Genomic DNA, 13348 nt, shown 5'->3' with positions numbered 1-13348 from the left:
GCACTCAGGAAGAACAGTGTGAACAGGAAGTGGAACCAGGCCATATAGCCTCAAGACCTGACCCAATGTTCGTCCAGGAGGTTCGCCCTCCTAACGGTTCCACAAACTTCCCAAACAATATGACCAGTTTTAGACCAAGTGTTTAAATATGTAAGCTTATGGGGGTGCTTGTAGCACCATCTTTGGCCAACTTCAGTACATCAGAGCAAAATGACTTTATGAAAATATTTCAGATCTTCTCATGCACTTTACTAGTTTTAGACAACATCGACCAGTTTGTGATTAATCTCTTGTTCGATTTCCCATACACCTGTTTCTTTCATTCTGTCTAGCTTTTAGGCTTGATAAACATACAAACTAGAATATATCCTTTAATTTTTCCTTTCATTTTGTTTTTAAGTTAAAGATAACACTCTGACACTTCGATCTTCTAGAATGTCCTTCCAGATTTCATGGTTTTAATTGTGTTCACATCTGTGACGGACAGAATGGAACCAATTGTAATGTAGCAAGTGGACAATGTGTTTGCCCATCAGGTTTCCATGGCAACCACTGTGAACAAGGCATTTTAAAGAACGTATGTCTATGAGAATACTCTGTAAGCATGAAGTCTTCTGATCTATTCATAAAAACGAAGAAATCTAAGTCAAAATTCGTCACTTAAGCTATCAATTTACATACATTGCACCAGGAGGAATATATTCTGGAGCTGGTATAATCAGACTCTTCTATTGTTCATACTATTTGGGCAAAAATATTGTTCTCTCATGAAATTGCTTAATATCTCAAAATGAAAGCTGTACACTAATCTAGGCAAGGATTGCACCTCTGAGCAAGAGTAAATATTTCATGAAATGTCTAGTACAAGACTGTGACATAAATGCCTGGCTTTATGGTGTTGAAACAGATCAGAGGAGTTTGTGTAAATATTTAAAGACAGGGATCAGACATTTATTGCTAGAGTAGCCACAGCTATGAGTGTGTATGAAACACGAGAGTGAAAATAAGGACTAATCAGCTTGATATAAAATATTACAAAGTCTTAAAAGACTGGGCCAATGAAAATGCTCCCATATACCTTTGAGCATCTCTGTGCTCACTTGGAATACAGACTTCTGTGTAGCATTATAAGAGCCATGGTAAAAATGACAGGAAGATTACAGGGATACTAGTCACTTAGTTCTACATGAGGAATCAAAATTCCTGTATGTAAACTTTTCAAATAGTCATTCTGTATTTTAAGACATCACCACAGCTTAACATATTTTATCCTTTGTTCACATTTTATTCAATTATTATTTAGTAACTCAATAAGACAGAAACTATTATCTGTCTATTTCTGTATCAAATTCAGGAAATACAGTGGAAGACATGGTACATACATTGTTCTAGAGAGATAAGCGTTACATGCTAATAGAAATACTAACAGTTGTACACATATTCTGATTCCTTAAGATTTTTCAGAGGAGTTTACTTACATTATAGCAAATTATAAACCACTGCCAGAATAATTAAGTGTTGAGAAACGTGTGACCAATCAGCCAGGCAGTGGCCCTTCCTACTGAGAATTCCCAATGTCTTCTCCTTCCAACCAGAAAACCCCCCATTTGATTCATTCTGTTATCTTTATTTGAATCTTGAGAAAATCTGTTTAATATGAATTTACATAGTCCCTCAGATTTTCAGCCACAAAAATGTTGATCTTTACCAAACCTGAAGTCAAGACAGAGAATTCTATTGTCCATTTAGGCAGTATCTAAGGAATTCATGCATTCATAATAATGCAAGAGGCTAATTAATATTTCTAATATTTCGGCATTTTTACTATCCCCTGAATGTCCACCTGGAATGTTTGGGGATAATTTCTACCAGTGTTACGACTGTGAAGGAGAAAGTTCTTGCCACCCAGTCACAGGAATATGTCTCTGCCTGACAGGGAAGACAGGAGTCAGACATGAAACAGGTATGACAAAAAAAATCTAAGGTGACAGAGGGATCAACAGACACCTCAAAGCTGTCACTCTGTAAAGGAAACTTGACCAACACTGCTTCTTACTGTCTTCAGTTTGAGGAATCACACTTTGTTCCCATTACATCATAGACACTCCAAACTAATACTTTGATTAACAGCATTCTTCAGAGAAACACACTGAGCATGGAGATAATTTAAGAAACCTACTCTAAATTAAAAATGGACTGTGTTATGATTCAGGTAGTATTCTTGAGATCAAAGATCCCAGATTGTCTTTGAAAATTAATATTTACACCTTATTTTCCTTCCTATTCACTGAGAGAATGAACTAGTATATGAAGTTCTGATGGTTTAGCAACTGTCCAAAGTAGGCAGGCGAGTGGATCCAGTCAATTGGTGACTAAACCCCCCACAATGTGACTTGATGCTTGCTTGCTAGACCAAAAGGTTTTAAATCATTCATCCCCAACTCAAGACACTCAAATAGACCCCACATAGAGTGTTTAATTTTGGAATTTACTTTGCTTATCTTCAAAAGAACAGGATTAAATTACCTGCTATGTAGATCCCTTCCTGCAATAGTCATCTATGAGCTTGTGGTCTTGGTAGTGTGGAGAAAGCCATGCCAGCCTTCCAGGCTTGAAAAGATTTCTATTCCCCCAGCATCACTCCACACCAGCTCTCTCCTGAGCAATATCAATAACAGTGGCTTTCCTGAAATACAAGACCGGATTCTAAAAGCATAGCCCTCACTTAACTCACACTATGGCCCCAAGGAGTTGCTCGTGCTCTGATTCCTGTTTGATAAAGTAGGAAACTGAGGACCCGAGTTCATAGAGAATAGACGATAGATAGGTAGATGATAGATGATCTCTATATTGCATGTTTAGGATAGATTCTGGTACACAATAGATACACCAGCAAATATTTGCTGAAAGCTTCTTCCAGACATGGTGGACAGAAGTAGCTGAATCTTGTCATATCTGGAATTGTTCTAACAAAACAAATATCTATGAATCTATGATACATATGTTCCCCATGGAATGGTCACTAAAAGTGGTCTGCCTATAGCATTTGTGATCTCTCCTGCAGATGAGGGAAACCACTAATGTTAACATTCATTGAGTGCCCATTATGTACTATGCATAATATGCCTTACTACTACCGCCCTCCTCATACTATAGAGTGGAAGATGAAGTCTATGGAGAATAATGGAGTTCACGTATTTGTCCATGTCCCACAGCAAGTAAACTTCATACTGGAGATTTTTGGCAGACAGTCTGGGTTCGGAGACAGAGCTGGTGTTCCATGCCAATATCTCTATTCTGGGGTTGCATGTTTCTTGAGGAAAACCCTTGAGGAATTGATTTTGATTGTCTGCCTTGAAAGATACAAGAGTCATAAAGTTCATATCACTGCTTAAAATAACTTAAAATCTACCTGTGCCAACCCACGTGATGCCCTTTATATCCTCCATCCTCTCTGGTACTCATTGGCTACCATATTGGATTATATAACAGAAAATGTCCACCACTGCAGAAGTTCTAATACATAGCACTTGCGATGGTTTAAAAGTAACTCCCAGAGCCATAAAAGTGGCTTAGTTGCTACAAGTGTTTGGAGTTCCAGCCTGACAACCCAAGATCTATCCCCAGATGCAGGTAAGAATACAGATACCAAGTGTGTGTCTGTAATTCCAACACTCTAACAGGAAAGGGGAGGTAGGCCCAGAAGAATCACCTCCAAGCTCGTGGCCAGCTAATCTAACCGTAACGTGCTACAAACAACAAGACGGATGCTGCTTCAGAAAGAAATGCAAAGACAAAGATCGGTTCTTAAAAGTTGTTCTGTGACCTTAGCACAGACTGTGGATCACCCTCACCCTCACACATATGTGCGTGCAGCCAGTGATGATAATAATATCAGGGCAAGCAAGATGGCACAGTGGATAAAGGGAATTGCTGTCATCCTGACAAGCTGGGTTTGATTTCTAGTTCTACAGAGTGGAAGACGAGGACTAAGTCTGCTAAGTTGTCCTCTGACCGTAAGCCATTCCTCTCCTATCCCCCAAAGACCCATAGGCACATAGGAGGAAGTATACATAAATTAAAATGAATCTAAAAAATTAAAACTATAGAATAATGCTAAATACTACAACCATGAGAATTTGTGGTGGTGGTTAGGACTCCAAGGTAAGGGCTCATGCTGCTTTCTGTGGCCTAAGTGCTGTGTGACATTCAGAGCCTCCTGCAACCGATAAAAAAGAAAGCAGTGACAAGACATGAGTCAGATGTGGTGTTGTACCTGCTCTCCTCAGGAACCTCGCAAGTCCTTCTTGCTGAGGACTCTTGAGGCACCCAGTCTCTACAGATGTACTACAAGGTCTTTTATTTGCATTTTTATTTTCAATTAGTTACAGTTCATCTGCAATATTAACTGTGAGCAGCTGTGTCTATGCTGTCGCCATAAAGATAAAAGGCCTCATTTTAACTTAACTCTGGTAACGGACCCATTAAACAGCCGCGCTATTAATTCATAAAAGAATGTAACAACTTTTTATTGGATCATTCACCCCTCCCCTTGGTAAATTAACATTTGCAGACATTCGAACAGATGTCTTCAATACACACAGTTAACATGAAAATGTGGTATTTTTATAAATTAAAATCAGATTCTCCACTGCTCAGGAGAGATCCGGACTATAACTCTTTTGAGCAAGAAAAAAAAAAAAAAAGAACTGTGCTCTTACCACCCAACTACATCTTGCAAGACTTTGGACAGAGTTAGTGTGGGGGGCTCACTTTGAAATGATGTCTTTTATTTTTAACGTTGTATAGAGCCCAAAAGTTAGAGAAGAAACTCATCTTTATCAATCTTCCTCACATCTACTTACTGTTCGTGCATGTGTGCACTGTGATGGCATAGTGACCATGCATACTGAGATCAAAGGACAACTCTCAGGAGTTCTGAGGCTCAAACGGAGGTCATCGGACTTGGCAACAGGAACCTTGGAGACCCAAGCCATCTCACGGGCATCAAACGCATTTGCAAGCAGCATCTATACTGCTGGCCAGGCATCCTCCCGAAAGAAGATTTTACTCCTTCTGTTTAATGAGGAGCCATCGTCAAAATAGTTAATTGAAGAGTTGCTTTATAGTTCTGTTTCATATTTAAAATCTACTAGAGCAAGACTAGAAAACTACAGTGCACTTCAATTTGCTTGTGTAACACATGTTAGAAGAAATCAAAATAAAGAGCAGTAAAAATACCCTAGCAGAAAGAGTCTAGGAGATGGCTCATGGAGTGAACAAGAACATTAGCGCAAGCCTGGAAACCTGAGTTCAAGCCCCAGAACCTATACATGGTGGAAGTGTGACCAGAAAGTGACTGTCTTACCTCCACAAGCTGACTATGGCACATGGGCAACCACATTATACACATATAATTCACATGCATACAAAGACAACACAATGATGAACAAAATAATAAGATAATTTATGTGTGACCAATCGTTAACCTATTATGGGAGATATTAGAGCAATAAAGCCATATTAAAGAGAAATATCCCCATGGGCTCATAATTCTCTCTCGTACCACATCTTTGTGTTTTTAAAGTGGTATTTCCAAGTTTTTCTACTTCCTAGATTTCAGCTCCTTTTTTAAGCTTTCTGAATATGTTTAATGTTTTTGCTTTCACATAGCAAAGGAAAGGCAAGGCAAAGGAAGAAAGGAGCCTTCGATGAACATTCAGAAACTCAGCTCTGTCACTTTGTAGGCGTATGATAGCTAGAAACAGTCATGGACCACAGCGAACACATTCATTTCTCTCCAGAAGGGGAGAGCTTCTCCCACTGTCTTGCCCACGTTATAGGTATGTGCTGAAAGCAAATGAGGTAACGTGTTAACAACCCACTTTTAAAAATTATTTCTTTTATATTTTGAGATTATAATGTAATTACATCATTTCCCACCTCAACTTCCTCCCTCCAAACCCTCCCATATACCATGTCTTGTTCTCTTTCAAATTCCCACTAGTTACTCTGCAGACCAGGGAGACTGCTATAATAACAAAATTTGGTTCTCTAGCTCTTAAATACTTCTAAGTTGTGTTCTTAGAACACATGGATCTTTTCCTTGTTTGGTGGGCTGAGCAGTGCTTTCTCCTCGCCCTCAGTCCTGCAGAAAATAAATGTGTTCAGTCTGTGCTAATTCTCTTCTGGACAGCAGACTGAGAGTTCACAATTGGCTGGTCCCCTCTAAGTCTTCTCATTTTAAATAGCTTTTATAAAACCCACCACCCCAACACCCACAACTCTGCTACTCTTACTGGGCACAATGCAATTCAACTTACAGATTCTTTGAGTCCTTTTAGCACATACACAACACCAGACACACTGGGGATGTTTGGCCCCTTTGATGTATTTTAAGAGACAAGAGTCGAATATAAAGCCATTTCACTTTCAACAGCACAAGCACACAAAATCGTGTTTTTAACCTAAAGAAAAATCTCCCACATTGTACATTTCAGGGTTAGCATTGGCTTTTTCTGACCCCCAGGCAGCTAATCCATTTTTGTGTCCCGCACAATGCTACTGCCGTAAATGTTATGGAGTAATCAGTTTCCGAGAAGGCGCTGCAGAAATGGAAGCTGCTATCCTTACTTTCTTCCTTCCAATTTTCTCAATAACTTCCTCCTCACTCCACACTCTCCCGTTTTCCACCAAGGGACTTTTCTTGCTCTCATTACATAACCAGCTAGCACAGGGGAAAGATGCCATAGAAGAAAACAGAATGTTTCTCCCAGCGACTCATTATCTCATTCACTTCCAAGAAGTAATAGTGTATTTGAGAGAGCACTTGAGTTGTTTTGGTTTTCCCTTCTTCCCCGACAGAACATAAAGCACTGACCTGTCTGCCTGCTACTGTGTGAATGTTACCTGTTGTCCCAGAAGGAGAATGGGCCCAACCTGTGAGGAGAATAGCTTGGCTCCTCATCAACCAAGACCCACAACTCATCAGAATTGAATCAAAGTTCAGTGCAGCTCCTGTCAGCGTATCATCTTTACTCTGGCAGGGAAAAACAAAACTCTCCATTCCAACCCAAGAACATCGTGAATTGAGAAGGTGACACCCCAGGTTTACCACCTGCGTGTCCAATTCTCCTCCAGCCCAACCTTGTGAACTTCCTTTTCCCGAAGAGCACACTCAAAAAGAGTGTTTGTTCAGAATCTGAACCACAGTAACGTTTGAACTAATAAAAGGGGCTTTGTAGAAAATATGTGCAGGAGATATTTGAACTTGGAAGGAATAACTGCTTCGTAGCGCAGGTTGGGCTGCGTTGAAATATTCACACCTATTCACCGAAAACCTCAGTACCCGTAAGTAGCTGGATCCTCTTTAGAAATGGTCAGAATGTCGTCTATTTATTTTCAGAATCTGCTTCCCAGTAACTCTGCTGCAGACTTTAAATACATTGTATTTTGGACACGGCTTTTAATGTGAGAGAATATTAAAACTTTAGCCTCAGGGGAAAGGCTCCGAATGAAAACATGACATGTAGGAGAACAATGAGTCAGGAGAATATTTAGTGATGTTTTCTGTTTCCAGCCAGCATGCAGAGAAAACATGAACAAAGCTGAGAGAGGCCAAGAGGAAGCCAACTCTGGGGATTCTCCAATTCCCATAATTCAGGAATGGATTGAAATAATCTTAAAATCCAAATTACTCATCATTTCAAACAGTTCATAGTCGTTTGTAAGTAGAAGGTGGGGCCATTTTGTTTTGACTCTCAAGGAGTTTATATAAGCCTTTTTTGTTTTCAGAATCCTGGCTAATTATATTAACAAATAATAAGCTTGTGGACTGAAAATGTTGTTCAGTTTGCCTGAGTGTTTCAGAATAAAAAACAGAGACTTTTATGACTAGCCTTTATTTATATAAAATGACTAGAGTGGCTTTTAAAAATCAAAACTGATTTGGGATAAAATTGTTGGAAAGATTTGTGCAAAGTACTTGATGTTGTAAATTCAGCAGAGTTGTTAGTTTGTGTTGAAGTTAAGCCCTGGTTCTTTCTCTTTGCTCCATGCTCCCATAAATATGAGTCAGACGTAAATATATATTTACAAATACCTTGGCTATATAGCTAGTCTCCTCTCTTGACTAGAATCATAAGAAGATAACCCATTCATTTTAATCTACATTCTGCCACATAGCTGGCTACCTGTGTTCGAGTACCATGCATCCTTCTCATTACATCTTTCCAGAGAATCTCTTGCCTGGATCTATCCCAGAATTCCCTCCACCTGCTTGATGGATGGTCCACAGCTATTTCCTGCCTAAGCCATAGGCCATAAGCTTTTTAATTGACAGGTGATGCAGCCACACAATACATAAGATATTTGCTTTACAATTTCTCTTTAATCCAATAAAAGGCTCTTTTTCTTTCAAATATGAATTGAGAACTATTATAACAATTATGTAAATATATATAAGCATACACACACACACACACACACACACACACACACACACACACACACACACACATATATATATATATATATGAACAATGTCCAGACCATAGTATTTGGCAAGTAAGGGAAAATTTCTATTGTCTATCCTATCTTGGATTATCAACTTAAAACATCTTTTTGGACCTAGAAAATCACCTTAAATCCTAGACAATTCATGTTAGTAGTGAGACTATATCTATTCTTTAACACCATCAGAAACCTGATAAGGAATAATTATTACCTGCAGCTTTCAAAAATTATAGAAATGACAGAGACAGCTGACTGTCAGGTCCGCCCTCAATATTGTCTCTATAATGTTGGAGCACCCATCTTCAGCCTTTTGTCCTAGTGTGTCTGACAGACTTTTTGTGAAACAAGAATTATGAAGGACTTGGCAGTTAACTTCCTTATATCCATTTGTCCTTCCTGGACAGATTTGTCTGTACTTGAAGCATGTGCGTTTTCCTCGTCTAGTGTCTAGCTTGCCACAGTAGAAGCAACTCCATATGGAGGTTATTGATGCTCAACATTCTTTGAAATGGAATGAGGGTACTGTCAGAAGCAGACCTATCACATACTTAAAAGATATTTTAATGAAATCATTTTGAATCCCATATACTATGGGTTCTCTGAGGGTTTTGAAGACCAGCTATCTATCTATAGTATATCTGAATTATCAAGCATTACTTATTCTTAGCTATTACTATATAAATAATGTTGAAAACATTTTATCATAATTAAGTAGACTAGTATCTAAAATGACTATGAGTTTGATTATCTGACTAATAACTTGCATTATTTAATTATCAGAAACTGTTTGTGATAGCAGCTATTAAAAGAATTGGACTAAGCCCTGTATATTTAAATGAATGACATAGGCATAATATATATGATATATATATATATATATATGTGTGTGTGTGTGTATAACAAAATTAACTTTAAATTTTGTATCAATAGAAAGATTTATACCAATGAAAAAATCTTAAACCTGTGTCAATATACAAAATTCTCTGCCATTATAACAAAATATAAATATAATTTTACAACAAAAATCTCTACCAATGTAAGATTACAGCTACAAAATGTGTTTTGGTTTAAGAGTAAATTCAGTAATCTACCCCTATTTGTACATGTATTATAATACTTTTATATCTCCCCATTTTCTTTGCAATCTCCTCTCTCTTACCTAAGAACTAAGAAAGAACAAAGGGATAGAGAAGATGAAAGGAAAAATAGAAATCCTTGAGTCTAAGCTTCCTACTTCATTTCCTCCCTGTCCAAGACCTTAATTATTTGTAAACATCCCTAAAATGACAACATATCTAGAACTCATAAATGACAAAACCATCCACCCAACTTAACAAACTGAAATAACATTGTTCTGATAATTGCTTCCTCTTGAATTGGAACAAATAATTCATTTGGTGGGGGGGAGCCCAAAAGGAAATTGAAAAGATGGTTAAGCCAAAAGAAAGCTAATTGGCATTATTTGTTGTCCAGTCTTTATGTATTGAGAAAGTTCAGGACTTAACCAAAGTCATGACTTGAACAGCTGGAAAAGCTGGGTGAACCAAGGCCATTTGGGATTAGCAGTCCTTTCTGACACTGTTGTATTAGCACGTCTTTGGAAACGGCATCAGTTTGAGGCAGGATAGACCAGGTAGTTGGAATTGCAGGTTTCAACATCTCAGCATCCTCACTGGTGAAATCTGTCAGGACTGCCCTCCTGGTTTCCATTCTACGAATACAAACCTTACAAGCAACCCCTAGTTCTATCAAGACGTTGGTATGGAATGCACAGCTGAGATTTCTAGGTCTCCCTCTATCAAATCTGATCCTTATTAATTTGGAAGGAGTTCAAAGCCTTCTCTTCCTTTCTGTTAAGACAAACCTAGAGCCTCCCAGATCCCTCTCTCCCTCTACCTCCTTTGATTATTTTGTTCCCCCTTCTGTGTAATATTGAACCATCTACACTTTAATTTTCCTTCTTCTTAAGCACATTTTGCACATTTTATTGTGGGTATTCTGAGCTTTCAAAAGACAGCTGCAGGGTTTAGAAGATAGCTGAGACCATCCTGACCAGGGTTTGGGTCCTCAAATTCCACTTAAGTGTAGAATAAGTATGGTGGTACATATAATTCAAGCACGAAGTGAAGATGTGGATACCTAGATCAAACCAGCTAGATACACAAGCCTTATACGTGAGCTCTGAGTTCCTCAGAGAGACCCTGCCTCAAAGAATAATGTAGAGAGCAATTAAGGAAGACTCCCAGCGTTAAACCAGGCCACCAGATGGATACCATGTAAATAGTCACATGCATGTGGTCTTGTAGACACTTACACAGGCACTCACATATACCCCCAACCCCTACACACACACACACACACACACACACACACACACACACACACACACACACACACACAAAGTAATGTTTTTCTTTCTGTTTTCTTAAGTCAGTAGTCTGAAGACCTGAATTAATATCCCTCTTTTAATCAGGACTCTTCTAATTTCATCATTTGTTAGAAAGACTGTGACCATAAAAGAGGGGGAAAGCATAAAACTGTATTTCTTGTCCTTGCTTAAGATATTCTCTCCATAGAGAGGGAAGACATAGTCTGAATTTGGATGGGAAAAACAATGAGAATTTTTTCTGCTTGTATTTGTTGTTACTATGTTGCCCATTTCTTTGTAAATAAGAAACCATTAGCAAAATGTTCTGGACAAGTGTCCTATGCTTCTTATATTATCTCCTTCTATACCCATCCCACCTCAAAAGCCAAAACAAACAAACAAATAAATAAGATTATGGGATAAACTGGGCTTCTAGCATGAACTTGTGTGGCTCCTTTTTGTGCTGTTATTTTGAGACAATGTCTCACTGTGCATCTCTGGCTGTCCTGGAACTGGCTATGTAGCCCAGGCTGGCCCCTGCCTCTTGAGTGCTAGGATTAAAGGCATGTGCCATCACATAGGGCATGCGTGACAATTTTGACAGATTGAGTTTCACCTTCCTCCTTACTATACCAGTCAGTGAGAACTTATGCAAGTTACCATAGCTTCCCTTCTTGTAAAAATTTACAAGTTGCCCCTTTCACATTAAAAATAAAAGCAGAAAAATGGTTGAAATCAAAATGTTTCCAGTATACTTTTAGTTACCTTGAAAAAAAATCTGTGCACTTTTTTTATTAGTCAAGTTTTGGTCACTACAGCAAATACTAAGATGATTAATTTAAAAAGAAAAAAATGTTCAAGTTTTTTGTGTAGTTTTTACTGGGATCTGCTGGGTCTGTTGGCTTTAGGCCTTTAATGGAGGGCTGCATATTATCAGGGAGCACATGGCTTTGCAAATCTGCTTATTTTGTCCAGGATGAGAAAGTTAGGGAATAAAAGGGCTTAAAATACCTCCACCTTGTTCAACAGAGTTAATCCCAGTAGTGACTTGAAGCCTACTTATAGGCTGCATCTTAACCCTTAACCGCCTCCCATGAAACACCATCATGGCCTCAAGGTCTTAACACTGGGGCTGGTTCAATTGATACCCTACAAATGATTAGACAGTAGTTTACCTAGCCTCTCCTAAAAGCCATGCATGTGTTCTTAGACAAAATAATTCTACTCTGAAAGTTATTAAGAGCAAGCTATCACAGGTGGATTGATAAGCAAGCAATGTCAATCCTATGAAAAGTCATAGTCCAAAGTGTAGAAGACCTAATTTTCCTATAGACAACTTTAAGAAAATTAATATGTCTGTCTTGTGTGTGTGGGTGCACGCGCGTGTGCCCACTCGTGCATGTGCATATGCGTGCATGCGTGCATGCATGTGTGTATGTGTGTATGTCAAATAAGAAAATAGTCTACTGAAATTTTCTGTTTTCTGAACAAAAAGTATATAGTTCATCTTCATACTATATGGATTTACCTGAAGTTTAACAACTTAAAAAGTTGGAGAGATGCTGTGTGCAAGGGTTAAGAGCACATACTGCTCTTACGGAGGACCAGCGTTCAATTCCTTGCACCCAGGTAAGGTGGCTAAGAACTGCCTATAACTCCAGGAGCAGAGGATCTGATGTTTTTGACATCTGCCAGTGGCTGCACTCATGTGTACATACCCTCCCCTGACATATATACATAAACATATTTTAAAATAACTTCCATCTTTTAAATAACTCTCTGCAGCTCAAGAGAAGTGAGATTTGCCTGTCAGGTTTTAATTTCTTCAATGCAATAAAAACTCTAGCTATTGCTTAAGTTGGCCTATAATTTAATAAGTATGTCCTCCTTAAGCTAAGGTTCAATGTAAAATTAGCATCGATGTCACTGGAATAATTTATGCATTTCCATCTCTTGTTTTGGCTTCACTGTATAACCTGTCCTTTGAATACAGAAACGCTGATCCTCGAGGAAGTATTGACCCTCAAGGAACTATATCCACCCACAAAGATCAACATCTTCAGAAAAGTGCCTGTGTTTCAACGTTCCAGGCTGTTCACTTGAAATACAAGATCAGAGTGGGGATTATTTTGCTTCATTAAAATAATATAGCTCAAGTTTAAAGAGAAGTGGGCAGAGGAATGGACATGTGTTCATTAATTTAGCATCTCCATCAGCATGCCCATGCTATCCCATTTCAGCACAGTACCAAACTTTCCCTGCACCCTCTGACTTTTACGTTCACTTATTGAGTTTTCCAGAAGAGACAGCTACTTGACACAGGTTCAATTATTTTTTAGAGAACTTGGAAATCATTCGAAAATTTAGTGGCGAGAAGGCATTTCCTTTGTTAGAAATAGGAAGGAGGGTTTGGCCTCTGCTGGGGCCTCCTTCACCTTGGTTTCTTGGGGACGCAGGAATACAGAT

The sequence above is a fragment of the Rattus norvegicus genome, chromosome 2, assembly GCF_036323735.1.
Source record: "Rattus norvegicus strain BN/NHsdMcwi chromosome 2, GRCr8, whole genome shotgun sequence".
NCBI classification, from domain to species: domain Eukaryota; kingdom Metazoa; phylum Chordata; class Mammalia; order Rodentia; family Muridae; genus Rattus; species Rattus norvegicus.
Note: the sequence above shows the minus strand (reverse complement) of the source record.